Source organism: Tinamus guttatus, unplaced genomic scaffold (assembly GCF_059628265.1).
Source record: "Tinamus guttatus ecotype Peru unplaced genomic scaffold, ASM5962826v1 Tinamus_guttatus_pri_ptg000498l, whole genome shotgun sequence".
Classification (NCBI taxonomy): domain Eukaryota; kingdom Metazoa; phylum Chordata; class Aves; order Tinamiformes; family Tinamidae; genus Tinamus; species Tinamus guttatus.
In genome coordinates this window covers 190,396-208,192 of record NW_028289032.1, presented here as the reverse complement: position 1 = coordinate 208,192, position 17,797 = coordinate 190,396, and the positions used below count along the sequence as shown (strand labels likewise).

General features: G+C 47.1%; 1 long non-coding RNA gene and 1 pseudogene across 1 annotated transcript in view; one reads left to right on the top strand and one right to left on the bottom strand.

Moving 5' to 3' along the window:
- The window catches only part of LOC148592855 (uncharacterized), a 64,719-nt gene that overhangs the window by 7,904 nt on the left and 39,018 nt on the right, over positions 1–17,797 (bottom strand). The gene's annotated exons all lie outside the window — the stretch shown is intronic.
- LOC148592856 (uncharacterized) lies at positions 12,931–14,372 on the top strand (annotated as a pseudogene).

Here is a 17,797-nt window from a genome sequence, read left to right as displayed (position 1 = left end):
GGAGTAGGAGACCGACACTGGGCTGACTATTTATGGGGAAGAGCCACCACGAATACATATCTAAGAATAAGAGCAACCTGCAACTTGCCAGGGGGACATTGGTGGCTGTGCGGAGACCAAGTTGCCCGAAAACAGCTCCCAGGCAACTGGTCAGGAGAATGCACTCTGGGAGTGTTAGCCCCACTGCTTACAGTATTTAACCATTCAGACATGAGGGGAATAGTAAGGGGCCTTTGGGGAAAGTCTAGAACCAAACGAGAGATTAATAATCCTCTAATAAGATACAATACCGGATTCCATAGCTTTGTTAGGGCACTTTTGCCAACCCTTGGTATTGTTCAATTAGAGAGGGCGATTCTAAATATTTCAGGTGAAATGGAAATCATCGCTAACAGAACAGCAGAAGCAATTCTTGGATTGCAAACAGAGGTGGATTCCCTGAGAAAAATAGTCTTACAAAACCGAAGGGCCCTTGATATCCTAACTGCACAGGCTGGAGGAGTATGTACCCTGATAAATGAAACATGTTGCAGCTATATTGATCAGTCCGGCAAAATACTTACGGATGTCCAAGACATTTGGGATCACGCAAGGATTTTGCATAAAGTTACAGAGGATGAGGGTCATGGCTGGACAACTGGTTCAAAGGTTGGGGCATTGCGGGTTGGCTACAATCACTGATCAAAACGGGTTTGATGATTCTGCTAATTTTCTTGTGCATTTTGGTTGTCGTTCCCTGCCTGAGACAGATGGTGGACAAGGTGATCAAAGACATATTTTGGGTGAACCATCAAGAATTCTGGCTCACTCAAAAACAAGAAGGGGGAATTGTGGGATTTCTGAAGGCCAGTGGTCATGCTGTGAGCAAGCCAGACCTAGATGAAAGGGCAGAAGGGCGCCAGACCTAGATGAAAGGGCAGATGGGCGCCAGACCTAGCTGAAAGGATGAAAGGACTGCGCCAGACCTAGATGAAAGGGCAGATGGGCGCCAGACCTAGCTGAAAGGATGAAAGGACTGCTGACTAAAAGATAAGGAATTCGGCGGACAATCAGATAAGGAGTCAAAGAGTTGAGACAAACAGGAAGAGGGGGATGGTCGTTAAATGTAAGGACACGTGGACACTGCTAGTTAGCCTATCACACTGCATAGTCAGACGTGTAGACGCGAGGTCTTAACCAATCATTGCAAAGAAGCGCTCGCGTGTTCGGGGAAGCCTTGCATATAAGCGCACTTGGAACCCTGAATAAACTGGCACTGCTTGATCACATTAATCGTGTCCGTGGTGTCAGAGACCCCCGCGTCGACAGGAAGCCTCCATCCCAAGCAGGAAACATGGGCAGGACACAATGACCCCATTCTCCAACTTTCTCATCATCTTTATTAAACATGGCAAACAATCACCTACTAAGAAGACAAAGCTTTATGAAATATACAGGTATCAGCCTGCACTCATTACTCTCATGATCTGCGTAGGTGGATAAAAGAAGCACATCACATAACAGAGCTGTTATGGTAGGAGTCAAATGTTGTGAGTCAAAGTTAATACAGATAAGCAAGTGCAGCAAAATGGTACCTAGGCATTAAAGAAAAACTCCAATCCAAGGGAGGAGAGTATAGTGAAGTTGTAGGGAAAATGGAGAAATATTTGATAAAATGTATTTTTTTTTTCAATTCAAATCAAGAAAGAGAGAAAGTAAGTTCTGAGGGTTCTACACAAATGAATTATTTCACTCTTAAATTTAAAAATAAGGGAGAGCACTCAAAGGAGGAAGAGGACAGTTTTGGAGTCTGTCTCCCATGACATCCTCATAGGTAAGCTCAGGGAGTTCTGGATGCATGACTGGACAGTGAGGTGTATTGAGAACTGGCTGGATGGCAGAGCTCAGAGGATTGTGATCATTGGTGCAGTATAGTTGGAAGCCTGTAGCTAGCAGTGTCCCCCAGGGGTCAGTACCGGATATAGTCTTGTTCCACTTATTCCTCAGTCACCTGGATGAAGGGACAGAGTGCACCCTCAGCAAGTTTGCTGATGATACAAAACTGGGAGGAGTGGTTGAGACACCAGAGGGCTGTGCTGCCATTCAGAGAAACCCGGACAGGCTGGAGAAATGGGCAGTAGGAACCTTGCAATATTCAAGAAAGGCAAGTGCAGGGTCCTGCGCTACTGCACTATGTACCAGTACAGGCTGGGGTTGACCTACTGGAAAGCAGCTATGTGGAAAAGGACCTGGGAGCCCTGGTAGACTACAAGGTGATCATGAGCCAACAATGTGGCCTTGTGGCCAAGAAGGCCAATCGCATCCTGCAGTATATTAGGAAGAGAGTTGACAGCAGGATGAGGGAGGAGATCCTCCCCCTCTACTCAGCCCTGGTGAGGCCACACCTGGAGTACTGTGTCCAGTTCTGGGCTCCCCAGTGCAAGAAGGACATGGAACTACTATTAGAGTCCAGTGTAGAGCTACAAAGATGATCAGGGGACTGGAACGACTGCCCAGAGAGGCTGAGAGCTGGGGCTGTTTAGCCTGGAGAAGGGAAGGCAGAGAGGGGATCTTATCAGTGTGTGCAAATATCTTAAGGGAGGCTGTCACGAGGATGGGGCCAGACTCTTTTCAGTGGTGGCCAGCAATAGGACAAGAAACAACGGACACAAACTGAAACACTGGAAGTTCTGCCTGTATATGAAGAAAAACATCTTGACTGTGAGGGTGACAGAGCACTGCCACAGGTTGCCCTGAGAGGTTGTGGAGTCTCCTTCCCTGGTGATATTCAAAAGCTGCCTGGAGTGATCCTGTGCAACGTGCTCTAGGTGACCCTGCTTGTGTGGGGGCGTTTGACTAGATGATCTCCAGGTGTCCCTTCCAACCTCAATCGTTCTTGTGATTTTTGTAAGTCTGCATGAATGTACATGATGGAAACAGAGAAACTGGGGCTCAGCATGATCTTAATTGGCATATGAATTAAAATCTCAGTAAAAATATGTGTTTATTTCCAGTAAAATTGTTCCTACTTTCAAACAGGTAAAATATTTACACTGGACATGTAGACCAACTTCGGTTTCCAAAGATGTACGAAAAGCATTACAAATTAATCTTTACATTACCTTTCCACATGGGCAGTCTCAATTTCAGAGTGAATGAAAGAAAGAAGGGTTAACAATGAGGATCAGAACTGGAAAGAAGAGATGGAAGTGCTAGACTCTAGCATTTCAACAATCTTTCCCCTAAACAGTTTTCTTATACCACAAGTGCATACTAAGGTAACACATACAAGGGTCCCTTTTCTCACATGCAGATATTAGTTTCTTAAGTATAGAAATAATTGCAACAAAATTCCAAAGCAAAACAGTTTAGCCTTATTGCAAATGGGGTCTGCAATGATGACGCATATGCCAAAAAATGTCAGCAATATCCCCTAGTTTTTCCCCGCTTGAATTTAAATCTAATTTGCAAGGAGGGAAAATATAAACTGTGACACAAAGATTTATAAATACCAAAAGATTAATGAAAAAATATCTCACTCATAATATGGTGTTAGAAATTCACAGTAGGGCCAACAGTAAGAACTGCAGCGAGAAAAAGCATTATCATCAGAGGGGCTAATAAATACAGCTTCCTAATGGTTTATTTTTTATTTAACTTTGGGAAGTTAATTATCTAGACAAGTGTGGGGTTTTTTTTATGTCTGATACCTGCTTTAGGGTGATTTGTTTTGGAATTCAAACAATTAAACTTCTAAACCTCAAAGCTAGCAGAAAAAAACTTGTGGAGCTAAAAAAAAAATATTTTTACAACTGTTCTAGTGCTTCTGTACTTTGATGAAAAATACAGCATTTTATCAAGAGGAAGGGGAAAAACTGTCCTAGCTAAAGCAAGAAATGGTATGAGAAAAACAGGTGAGTGGTGTAGCTATTTCTGTTTGCTATTAGTGATGGCACTTTGAGAAGGGAGTGAGGCACATATGAGGCAGAAGGATGAGATTCAGGCACTGAAGGAATGAGTAGCTGATTATAAAGAAGGGGTGATGTGTTTGCAACAGGCTGCTCGGAGTGTTGAAGCTAAGAATGCTCAGCAGGCTCAGAAGCTAGTCCAAGCAATGGTGGTGATGGCTGCACAAAAGGCAGAACATTCAGAGGAAGAAGAATGAAGGGAAACAGGACTTGGAAGATTTGATAGCAATTCGGAGTGAGGATTGTGAACTGGAAACATAGTACAGAGTCATCTGGGAATCAAACAAGCATGAGGATTTAGACTGCATTTGTTCAGACCCAAATGATATCCCAGGGTCTGCAAGGTCCATCTCATGGTGTATCTAAAAGCTGTAACTAAAAGACTTTTAAAATGGGTAGCTAAAAGATATCATAGTAACAGTTACTAGTGGAAACCAGGAGTCAGGTTTTGTTTCTGTTTTTGCAGGTATGAGAGACATCAAAATGGCCACCTCCTGGGTGATACTGTTTGGCTTCATGGCGGGGGATATGTATTGCTGAATGATTTGACACCACAACTGGATGGAATCATGTAACCTTCTTTGAACAATTGAAACAACGCTGCAAGATGGTAACAGCCAAGGGGTGGAGCATTTTGGAATATTCACATGGCCCCCCGCTTGGCAAAACGACATGATAAAATGGGAATGTGCATGTGCATGGGACACCTGTAACTGACTGAGAGGGCTTTTGCCCTAAAATGATCAGGTTAAAGAGAAAGATGACCATCAGACGGACTAAACAGTAACCTGGGAATTAATTGGCAAGAGACTTTTGAAACAAGGGAGTCAGCTTGAAAAGAATAGCAGCAGCAGGGAAATTTGAAACGGGGGAGGAGAACCCTTTTTTGGTAGACGGAAACTGGGTTTGGTACAGCCAGAAGTGGCCCTGCTGGCATTGACATCACAGCCTCCGCCAAGACCTGGCAGAGCAGCCTCCTCCCTGTAGAATGCTGCGAGTAGTCTGCCTCCAGCTAGTGGGCTGGCAGTAATGGGTGCACCAAGTAGGCACCCACCCCTTGGGGGTGCATAGGTGGCCATGAATATTTATGGATCTTGTTTTACCCTGGGCCCGGGGACCCCTGGCCCCATTTATCACGACCTTCTGAGCTCTGCCATTCAGGCAGTTCTCAATCCACCCCACCGTCCACTCATCTAACCCACACTTCCTGAGCTTCCCCAAGAGGATGTTATGGGAGATGGTGCCGAAAGCCTTGCTGAAGTCAAGGTAGACAACATCCACAGCTCTCCCCTCAACCATTCAGCCAGACACCTCATCGTAGAAGGCCATCAGGTTGGTCAAACACGACTTTCCCTTGGTGAATCCGTGCTGACTACTCCTGATCACCTTCTTTTCCTTGACATACCTAGAGATGGTCTCTAGGATGAGCTGCTCCATCACCTTTCCAGGGACAGAGGTGAAGCTGATTGGCCTGTAGTTTCCAGGGTCCTCCTTCTTGCCCTTTTTGAAGACTGGAGTGACACTGGCTTTCTTCCAGGCCTCCAGTACCTCCCCTGCTCTCCATGACCTCTCGAAGATGATGGGGAGTGGCTGAGCAATAACCCCCGCCAGTTCCCTCAGCACTCTTGGGTGCATCCCATCTGGGCCCATAGATTTATGGGTGTCCAGTTTGCCTAAACAATCTCTAACCCAATCCTCGTCGACCAGCAGAAAGTCTTCCCCTCTCCCGGTTTTCTCTCTTGTCTCTGGGTTCTGTAGTTCATGGGAACTAGTCTTAGCAGAACTAGCAGATCAGCATGGGTGTACCTATAGCTGGAGTATCCGCAGCTCCCACGAGGGGTGTGCCTGTAACCCATCCGTCCTGTGGGGGTTATATGGGAGGGGGGGGGATTAGCTTCAGATTAGTTACAGAAGAGTTTTAGAACTATGTACATTTTTATTACCATTTTGTGAGTAACTATTATTGTGATTTTTCTGTTTTATTGCTGATATGGATCCTGAATGTAGAGTTCACTGATTTCCAGTTAATTGCATTACATCAGTAAACCGCCTGATTTGTTTTAAACAATGATGTGATTTGAGCAGTTTTTCCCTGTGGCATGTGGACTTTACTTTACAAAAGTGTTTCTTGTCCCCTTCCTTGATTGAATTTAGCCCAGTTATAAGATTGCTGGGGAAAAAAAGTCTAATTCTGTGCATGTTAAAATGAGATTAACAGCTAAAATCTAACACTTATGTTCTCAGCAGGTACACTCAAATAGCTCTTAACTTCTCATGCTGGTCAAACTGGGCAGAAGCCATACCAGTAAAGGAAACTAAGTAAGCTTCTGCTACGCGAGGCTCCACAATAAAGACTGGTTTTCCTTATAATGGACCAGGTCCAAACAAAGAATAATAACATGAAACTTGTCTACAACAACCCATTGTATGTATATGTGAAAGGAGGCAAGATTATAGTTGCACAGATATCTTTAACTCTTGTGGTCTTGACTTTGAAATTGTAATGGTAACATTGTGCACTTGCTTGTAATAGAAATAACTGCTCTATCAGTAGTAATAAGATCAAAACTAGTTAGGCATTTCTGCTCCACTACTTCACCTGGAAAGATGTTTCAGAATCTTTACCAGTTATCAACCTAAATTTATTCATGACTAGTTACACCCACTTTTTCTTGTGCCAACACTGTCTGGTAGTTGAATTCATCTACAATCTCCCTTGTGTTTAAGCCTCCCTTCTTAAATGAATTTCTCAAGAGCAATTGTATCTGTTCTCAGATTGTGCTGTGTTATACTAAACAAGACAACCCATTTCCTCTTTCAAGACTCTTTCATATTACTTATCATTCTAGCATTTATTTATATGTGTTCCAATATCATCTTTCTTGAGCAAGAAAGCATTCAAGCACTACATGTAGGAATCCAAAAGCTTCAACAGTGCCATATATAATTACATTAGTATTTCCTTATCTTCACTGGCAACACTACAAACGGTATAACCTAGGGTCATGCTCATCTTTTTTTTTGCAGATGGACAATTTTGATGGCTCATGATTATCCTTTAATCAATCGCTTTGCCCAGGTCTTTCTTTTTCTGTCATTTCCAAGTGATGATCTCCCAGCTCAGAGAAGTTTCCTATTTTTAGTCCATAAGCACATTATAATACATTCTGAACTATTTAATTTTATGCCAGCTCTTTCACTTCAGACCTCAATTGCATTCAGTCCTCCATGAATAACATCCCAATCATCCCTTGATATTGATACTTTTAAAACTTTATGCTACTGATAACAATGGTCCTAATTTTTAAATGAATATCATTAATATATTATGATTCATCCCAACACCAATCTTTCAAGAACTTCCATGGTAACTTCTCTCCAGCCTAATGGTTCCTCTTCCAGCATTGCTGGTGACCCTGCTTGGGAGCTAGACCAGATGATCTCTAAAGGAGATGATCTTCCAACCTCCACTGTTCTGTGATTTTTGTGTGTCTGCCTGCAGGGAGTGCCTGGGGTCTCCTCCTGGGGCTGGAGACAGCAATGTCCTTATTCATGGGAGGTGTGCTCTGGTTGAGGCACTGAATTAGCAGGTGAAGGAGCTGTAGAAGGAGATGAGCAGATTGCACACCATCAGGGAGGAGGAGCAGGTTTAAGGGGTATTTGCACAGACCCTACAAAGCCAAGAATCCAAACCCTATGTTGCGAGGAAAGAGGGACAGCCAGAGAGTACCCTCAAAGAAGCGGTGGGTGGAAACTCTTAAGATGGGGCAGTCTGGAAACTTGTCACTACTGGCAACACATCTAAGGCTCCTTCTTCATCTCTGGTTCCACAGTTACAGAACAGGTACACTTCTCTGGGAACAGGTGAGGAAGATTCCCATTCAGGGAAGGTGTCAGAGCCAACTAGGCCTCAACCAAGAGACCACACAAAGAAGAAAAAGATGATAGTTCTTGGAGACTCTCCTGCAGGGAAGGGAGGCACCAATCTGCCAACCTGACCTGATCACAGAATCACAGAATCACGGAATGACAGAATGGTTAAGGATGGAATGGACCTCTAGAGATCATCTAGTCTAACCCTGCTGCTCAAACAGGGACACCTAGAGCACGTGGCACAGGGTCACATCTAGGCGGGTTTTGAAGATCTCTAGAGAAGGAGACTCCACAACCTCTCTGGGCAGCCTGTTCCAGTGCGCTGCCACCCTCACAGGAAAGTTCTTCCCCATATGGAGATGGAACTGCCTGGGTTTCAACTTAAACCCATTACCTCTCGTCCTGTCACCATCCACCACGGAGAAGGACCTGGCCCCATCCTCCCTACAGTCACCTCTCAGGTACTTGAATATGTTGATCAAATCTCCTCTCAGCATTCTTTTCTCCAGGCTAAACAGGCCCAGCTCGCTCAGTCTTTCCTCATAAGATAGATGCTCCAGTCCCTTAATCAGCTTTGTTGCTCTATGCTGCACCCTCTCTCGAAGCTCAATGCCTTTCTTGTACTGGGGAGCCCAGAACTGCACCCAATACTCCATGTGCAGCCTCACCAGAGCTGAGTAGAGGGGGAGGATCACCTCCTTCAACGTGCTGGCAATGCTCCTCCTCATGCAGGCCAGGATCGCATTGGCCTTCTTGGCCACAAGGGCACATTGCTGCCTCATGGTTAACTTGTTGTCAACCAGGACTCCCGAATCCCTCTCCACAGAGCTGCTTTCCAGCAGGTCAAGCCCTAGTCTGTACTGGTGCCTGGGGTTACTCCTCCCCAGGTGCAGGACCCTGCACTTGTTCTTGTTGAGCCTCATGAGGTTCCTCTCTGCCCAATTCTCCATCCTGTCTAGGTCTCTCTGAATGGCAGCACAGCCCTCGGGAGTGTCAGCCACTCCACCCAGTTTGGTGTCATCTGCATACTTGCTGAGGGTGCCCTCTGTGCCCTCGTCCAAGTCATTGATGAACAAGTTGAACAGCACTGGGCCCTGTACTGAGCCCTGCAGGACAGCACTGGCCACAGGCCTTCAACTAGACTCAGCCCCATTTATCACCACCCTCTGGGCTCTGCCATCCAGCCAGCTCTCAATCCACCTCAGTGTCCACACTTCCTGAGCTTTCCTATGAGGACGTTATGGGGAGACTGTGTCGAAAGCCTTGCTGAAGTCAAGGTAGACAACATCCACAGCTCTCAAATCATGCATCCAGCCGGTCACCTCATCGTAGAAGACTATCAGGTTCGTCAGATATGACTTCCTCTTGGTGATCCATGCTGACTACTCCTGATCACCTTCTTTTTTTTTTTACATACCTAGAAATGGTCTCTAGGATGAGCTGCTCCATCACCTTTCCAGGTGAGGCTGACCAGCCTGTAGTTTCCCGGCTCCTCCCTCTTGCCCTTTTTGAAGACTGGAATGATGTTGACTGAATGATGTTGACTCCGGTACCTCCCCCGCTCTCCATGATCTCTCAAAGATGTTGGAGAGTGGCTGAGCAATAACCCCCGCCAGTTCCCTCAGCACTCTTGGGTGCATCCCATATGGTCCCATAGATTTATGGGTGTCCAGTTTGCCTAAATAATCCCTAACCCAAGTCTCCTCAACCATCGGAGAGTCCTCCTCTCTCTTGGTTCTCTCTCTTGTCTCCAGGCTCAGTACATGGGCCTTAGTACATAGAAGCCTTTCCTGTTTCCCCTGACATCTCTTGCTAACTCTAATTCCAGACAGGCCTTGGCCTCGTCCTCGTTGCATCGCTGCATTCTCTGGCAATGTTCCTATATTCGTCCCATGTGGTCTGGCCCTTCTTCCACATTGTGTATGTGCTCTTTTTCTCATTGAGTTTACTCAACAGCTCCTTGCCCAACCACACAAGTCTTCTTGTAAGACTGCACCAATCCTGAGCTTGGAGAAAGTGGTGCTTGAATAGTAGCCACCTCTCCTGGAACCCCTTTCCTTCAAGGACCCTTGCCCAGGGGATTCCTCCAAGGAGCTCCCTGAAGTGGTCAAAGTTAGATCTCTGGAAGTTCAGGGTTGCAATCCTACTTCTTGTCCAGCTTCCTTCTCACAGGATTGTGAATTCCATCATCTCATGGTCACTGCAGCCAAGACTGCCCCCCAACCTTCACATTTCCCACTAGACCATCTCTGTTGGTTAGTATCAGGTCTAGCAGCGCCCTTTGCCTTGTTGGCTCATCAACCACCTGCATCAAGAAGTTATCTGCAATGTTCTGCAGGAACCTCCTGGACTGTCTGCTCCTAGCTGTGTGATTATCCCAGCAGACATCAGGGTGGTTGAAGTCCCCCATAAGGACCAGGGCCTGTGATTGTGAGGCTTCCTGCAGCTGCCTGTAGAAGGCCTCATCCACTTCCTCTCCCTTGTCAGGAGGCCTGTAGTAAACTCCCACGACCGTGTCACCCTTGTTGGCCTGCCCTTTAATCCTCACCCACAGGCTCTCGACCCGCACTTCGTCCTCCCCTAGGCAGAGCTCCATGCATTCCAGTTGTTCTCTCTCGTAAAGAGCAACTCCACCACCTCGCCTTCCTGGCCTGTCCTTCCTGAAAAGCCTAAAGCCATCCATGGCCACGTTCCAGCCATGAGAGCTGTCCCACCATGTCTCAGTAATTGCAATGAGATCATGGCCCTGCAATCGCACACGCATCTCCAGTTCCCCTTGTTTATTCCCCATGCTGCATGTGTTTACATAGAGGCATTTGAGTTGGGCTCCCAATGTGCCTCCCATTCTAGCTGGGACAGCTGCACCTTGACTATGTGGGTCTTCAGAAATTCTCTTGTTTTCCCATCTCGCCTCTTTAGGCTTAGGGCACAATTCACAGGCTATGGAGTTAGGCTGCTGCGAGTGGCATGGCAGGCCATCGCCTACCCCATTAGGGTGTGCATTTAGTTTTCATCCTATACTCAGAGTGTGTGTCACCAATTTTTGAATTAGCTGCAGCAAGAAGAGGAAAAATTTTAAAGTGTATTATGTTTTGCAATTTTTTTCCTCTTCCTGATACAGAAACTTTACATGATGGAAAACTAGAAGGATCTGAAGAGGTGAGTTTATTCACAGTGAAAGGTGTGACTGAAAGGAAGAGATTCAATCAGTCACTTCAATATAGAGCTATTTGGAAGACTGGTCAGAAATGCAGAGCATATTGCATATATACGTGAATTTATTGAAACAGTATACACAAACACAAGCATATAGAAAAAAATTCTTTCTTACTTCCATGCACAAGATTTCATATATATATATATATATATGTATACGTACACATATGCATACACATACATGGATACACAGATTTCTGAATCTACCCAGAGGGCATTTTGGCAGCCAAAAACTTCTGTGCTTAAGAAGACCACCTTCATTATTAAATAATATCTAATGACACATTTATGAAAAAAAACTTAAAATGCTGTAATCATAGAATCGTAGAATCATAGAATGCTTAGGGTTGGAAGGGACCTCTAGAGATCATCTAGTCCAACCCCCCTGCACACGCAGGGTCACCTAAAGCATGTGGCACAGGACTGCATCCAAGCGGGTTTTGAAGATCTCCAGAGAAGGAGACTCCACAACCTCTCTGGGCAGCCTGGTCCAGAGCTCTGTCACCCTCACTGTTAAAAATTTTTTCCTTAAGTTCCTGTGGAACTTTTGGTGCTTCAGTTTGTGGCCATTACCTCTAGTTCTGTCAGTGGCCACCACTGAAAAGAGACCAGCACCATCCTCTGCACTCCCTCACTTGAGGTACTTGTGGACACTGATCAGATCCCCTCTCAGCCTTCTCTTCTCCAGGCTGAACAGGCCCAGCTCCCTCAGCCTCTCCTCATAGGGCAGATGTTCCAGGCCCCTGATCATCCTCATAGCCCTGCGCTGGACTCTCTCCAGCAGCTCCACATCCCTCTTGTACTGGGGAGCCCAGAACTGGACACAATACTCCAGATGCGGCCTCACCAGGGCTGAGTAGAGGGGCAGGATCACCTCCCTCGACCTGCTGGAGACGCTCTTCTTAACGCACCCCAGGATCCCATTGGCCTTCTTGGCCACGAGGGCACACTGCTGCCTCATGGTCAACTTGTCGTCCACCATGACACCCATCTGTCCAGAGGAATGAGGAATGGCCTCTGTAGAGGAATTGGATGTGGAAGAATGTCGAGGAGATAGGCGATGGGGACTGGCCAGATGATTGTTCTGGGGCACTCTGACCTAACTATACTATACTCCATGCTTGGCTTATGGCCATGTCACCTACACCACGTACATGGACTCCGCTTGTTATCATACATTGTACCACATGATGCTTACATGCTGTTTACCTGCTAATAGCACCAAATTGTAACACACAGCAGTCACGCACTCAGTAGTTGCATAAGACCATAAGTCCCCCTTCCCCCTCTGCTCCTCACCATGGACTGATGCTCAACAGTGCCTGTGACCTCCCCATCATTCTCTTCCTCCCACTGGGAAACTGGGGAGGCTGTGCAGAAGCAGAGGTAATAAAAAAACCTTAATTTAACCACTGTGTGCCTTGCATTTGTGTGCCTGCTCCTGCTCGGCACTGGGGAGCAGGCACACAACTTCGGGGCAACTTTGTTTCCCCGTCTTTACATCTGGTGTAGTCGGCATGGCACACAAATGACAATGCCGTGGTTGAAAAAGGCAAAAGAGGAAGGTGAGGACCTAGCAAAGGTCCCTCATCTGCGGCTGCCTGGATGGCCCTAAACTGAGCAATGGGGGCTGGTAGCCGCATTGCTTGCCATGATGGCCATCCCTGAGGACTGGCCTGAACTGGAAGAAGTGGGGAGTGTTACCTCGCAGGCAGTTGAATACACTTTAAGAGCATTGCCCTTTCAGGTGGCCTTGGAAGCTTCTCAGAAGCTAACCGGGTGCCTGGGCTGGGCACTGTTGACCAATATTAGGGCTTTGGATAATGATATAGTATCATTGCGACAACTGATTAAGGATTTGGAGAAAGAAGTGGGGGATCTGTGAGATGCTAAAATGATAGGTCAGGAGGTGATTATGGTGGAAACCAAGAAAAGTCAAGACCTAGCACACAAGATGGAAAAGCTAGCAACACGGGTGGCAAATACGTGCCGGAGGTGCTATGGCAAGGCACCAGCTACAGTTTCCCAAATCTGGGCAGTGGTTACCCGCCCCTCTTGGGATCCAGAGGAATGGGATGGTGTGGAGGCCCGCTTCGAAGACAATAGTACCGGATGCCTTGTTAGTAGATAATTAACCTCAAGGACGGCAGGACAGGATGTCTTATCAACAGATAAGGAACAAAGTAAGAAAAAGAAGAAAAAGAGCAACTGCACGGCTGGAGCGTGATCAAGAAGCCGATTGGATAATCTTGACGAAATCCTGTAGACTATTGGCTTATTTAGTAACTGTGTTTCACATGCTTTTTAGGACAGTACGGTATATAAGTTGTATCCCATGCTCAATAAAGGGTCTTTGGTTCATTATACCAGAGTCCGTTCCTTCGCAGGATGGTAATATCTGGAGCAAATCTTTGGACTCCTCAGACTTCGAGATTGAGGCTGGTGCAGAACCCCCTGTTTGCGCACTTAAGACCGCTTGTGCAAATGAGGGAGGGGAGCGGCAAATAGATAGGAATACTGTTGAACAGCTGAGAACATATGCCCCCAAGGAGCTACGCGAGTTTTTAACCACCTTTCAACAGCAGCCAGAGGATCTTTTGTTAGACTGGATGGTGAGAGCATGGGATAAGGGGGCCGGATCTTTGACCTTGGTAAGGGAGGAATTAAATCTAATGAGTCCCTTATCTACAGACTCCCAAGCACAGTACTACCTCTCCTGAATCACAGGCATGCATGACGGCGTTGGTAACCCAGTGCCCAACCTCACGTTATATCATTGGCTGTGCACTATGGTAGTGGGGGTGTACCCATCCACCGGTGAACTGGCATCTACAGTGGGGGCGTGGCATACTATGGAGGAGAGGATTAGTGCACTGAGGCAACTGGGCGTTGCCACCGGACTGGCGGATGGGGATGGCCCAGACAGAGTACAATTGACTCATCAGATGAAAACGCAGCTGCTGAAAGGAGCCCCGAATAGCTTAAACCCCCTCTTGTTAGGGACAGTAACGTCTGCTGTGGGTACAGCAGGGACCCTAGTTAACAGTTTGCAAGACCTAGCAGCGGTGAGCAACACTGGTGAGAGTCAAGTCAGAGTGGCTCAGAAAATTAAGGTGAAAAAGTAAGGAGGGACAGAAAGGATTAAGGGGAAAGCAACCCAAAGACAGATGTGGGCTGATCTGCTGTAGGTGCCGTGTGATGAAATCAGTGGCCTATCAACTGCTGACTTGTTTAGGGGGGTGGCAACAGTTGCTGGCCCATCAGCAGAGTCAGACTCCACCCACTGCACCACCTCTGCCTAGCACTGCTTGGAGATTGCCTGAGAAGAGGCAATGACAAGCAGGTGGGTCCCCTGAGATTAGCGCATCAGTAGCATCTTACCACCCAGGGGACTGGTGCCCCTATGTACCTTTGCAAATAAAGTGGCGCTCGGGGAATAAATCTTTGTATTAGCTGTAGTAAAATGCCCCGATCCACTGTCGGAGGAGGTTTGGATATGATCCCAAGAGCGAGATTAAGACACAAACGGGGTCAAATGCCATACAACCTTGTAAGTTTTATTCTCATAATTGCAATAGGACAGAGAGAAGAAGGGAAAAAGAAAGATAAGGAAGCAAGCAGGAGAGATGCAGCAAGATTAGTTACCAGCACCACCAGTCCAGCTATGTTTCGTTGGCTCTGCCTCGGTGCAGATGATGATCTCTTGAAGGAGAGTTCAGGAAAAGAAGCCGCCACAAGGGAGGAATACGCAGTCCTTTTATTGTCCCAGTTCTTGAAGAGTCTGCCAACTTTCTTGAAGTTTTCTGGTACATGTTGTTCGTGTCGTATGTGCCGTGTACTCTGGTGCTCCTCTTCACCTGACTTGAGTGCAAGCGCGGCTCGGTAGGCACTGCTGAGAATGTCATTGTTCGGGTCTCGAGCTGATATCACGGTCTTTCCAGGGACAGGATGCTGAGGTAAATGTTGCGGCAACAATGTTGAGACAAACACAGTCCAAAGCAGTCTCTTACAGAGGGTTATGATCAATGGCACAGAGTTGGAGGCCTGTAGCTAGCGGTGTCCCCCAGGGGGTCAGTATTGGGTCCAATTCTGTTCAATTTATTCCTCAGTGACCTGGAACAAGTTTGCTGGGGATACAAAACTGGGAGGAGTGGCTGAGACATGAGGGGACTATGCTGCCATCCAGAGGGACTTAAGACAGGCTGGAGAAATGAGCACATCATGGTGTCAATATTCCCAAGAGCCATCACCAGTGCTTTGGCCCCTAGGGGTGGTATTGGGAGATTCCCAGAGACAGCCCGTGGCTTTGGTACCCGGGATCGACTCGTGGGTCCTGTAAGCAGGCCTGTGGCTTTGGTGCCCGGCAATGCATGAAGAACTCCCAAGAACCACTTCTGATGATTTTGCACCCAAGATGGTGTCAGGGGACACAACAGTCATCACTGGGCCTTTCAGAGACAGTGTAGCCTCTGGAGTCCTGACACCACAGCTGGGTCATTTGCACATGTCACAGTGTCCAGTTTCCCAAGAGGCAGTGGCAGAGCTTTGGCACTTCAGAGCGGCACTGGGAGGTCTGGCGAAACCAACAGGGCCTTTGTCACCTGGCGCTGTGTCAGAACATTCTGAAAATAGCCCTGTGGCTTTTGCACACAAGATGTTATTGATGTTCCACACAGTCAACATGGCATTTCTCAGGTTCCTGAGAGTCACTGCCAGGACTTTGGCACGCAGCCCGGATTCTGTGTTTCCAAAAGCCATAGCCACAGCTTTGGCCATTAAGGGCAGCATCAGGAGCTCCTGAGAGCTGTTGCAGATCCTGGGGAAGCCTCAGTAATACCCAGAGCCAGTTGGAGGTTTGGTGACCAGGGTGACCTCAAGTATCTACACTGCCCCTCAGGGTTTTCATGCCCAACACAGCGTCACAACCTCTCAATAGCTTCCACTGGGGATTTTGTGCCTGACATGGTGTCGGGGATCTGGACCACCAGCACGGATATTTCTCTGCCAGCTCGGCCTCTGGGATCCCAAGCAAAACTGCTGGGGCACTTGCGCCTGCTATGGTGTCCAGGTTAGAGAGAGCCATTGCCAGAGATCTGGGCCCCAGAGGCTGCATTGGCAAGTCTTCAGCGACAGGTGGAAGCTTACATACCAAGGATGAACTTGTAGGTCCTGAGAGCAGGCCCAGGGCCAAAGTGCCCGGTGCCCTGACAAAACCTCCCGAGAACTACCGCTTGCGATTTTGTGTCCAACATGGTGTCAGGAATCTGGACCAGAAGCAACAGCTTTTCTCTGACAGCTCGGGCTCTGGGATTCCAAGTGTCACTTGTGGGGCACTTGCGCCTGGCATGGTGTCCAGGTCACTGAGAGTCTGTGGAAGAATTGTTTGAAAGCAGGAACTGAGAGGAAAACTAGGGCCTAACTAAAGTTTTGGCATTACAAAAGCTTGCTTGGGGTGATACACAGTTGCCACTTCCAGGATGGTTGGTACACACGGACTCAGCTCCTCCACAGTTCCCTAGGCAACACAATCTGCCCTACTCGCAGCTGCAAAGGGGAGTAACAGAGGCTGGAGTGAAGACACCATGGCCAAACTCTGTTGCACTCCCTGTGCTGGGCTGCTGCTAAGCCGCACAGTGGCTGTCTAATGGGAGATATACGATAACATGTCCAGTGCTGAGCCAGCAAAGGTGGCAAATCACTCCTTTTGGATGAACTTTGCTCGAACTTTGCTCATTATAATATCAAAACCACACCTCCATCCCAAAAGTTACCCGCCTCCAAGGTACGACCACCCCTCACTGAGCATGCGCTCTAGATTTTCGATTGACTTTACCTTTAAATGAAAGCGAGAAACTTTTTCACCAATCAATAACAATATTAAGTATGACTCTAGTCACTCAAGCTCCACCTGAATGTAAAGAAAAGTATAAAAGGTGAACTCAGGATGAAAAGGAGGAGGGAAGAATCCATCATAACTCTTGGGTCAGTTGACAGGCTGATCCCCCTTTCCTCCCCTTGGACTGGAACGTCGCCTGAGGAGACTCGAGACTGAGAGCCCTCTCCCATCTTCTGGGGTGAGTGATGATTGCACAGTTGTCCATCAGAGCTAGCTAAAAACCCCACGCTCTAGTAGAGAATTTCCTGTACTGACATCCGAAACCTGCTTTGTAAATGTTGCATTTGAATAAATCATACTGTTTGTGAACTCGACTACTTGTTTTGGGGGAGGCGATCGGACCTACGGTCCACGGACTGTTCGTGAATCCAATACTGCCAGAGTCGAGCTTATAGTTGATCACACTATTTGGGAACTCGATTCACTCCTAGGAAGGCGATCAGACCTACAGTCCACAGACTCTTTGTGAATCTGATACTGATTTGATATCTCCTTCCCCCCCCACCACCACCACAGCTTTCAAATTGCAACATTTCACAGCGTCATCGCCAAAATTTTGGACACTAGCAGCAATATTGGCAGGTCATGAGATGTTGCAGCTTGGAGCGGGTCAGGAATGCCAGGCATCAACTTCATAGAAGCTGGAACTGACTTCATTTATTCCGCGTTACGTATCACAATATATAGCAATTAGCATAGCAACATCTCGGCAGAGCATCAGTAATTGGTCACAAGCATTAATGTGCTAACATATCATAGGTTGCTAAGCCGTATCCAAGCGTCTAACCGCAAGATTTAAAAACAGCATCTCAGTCCTAGGAACTTCCTCAAGCACAGGAAACACTTCCTTAAAAGTTGTTTACCA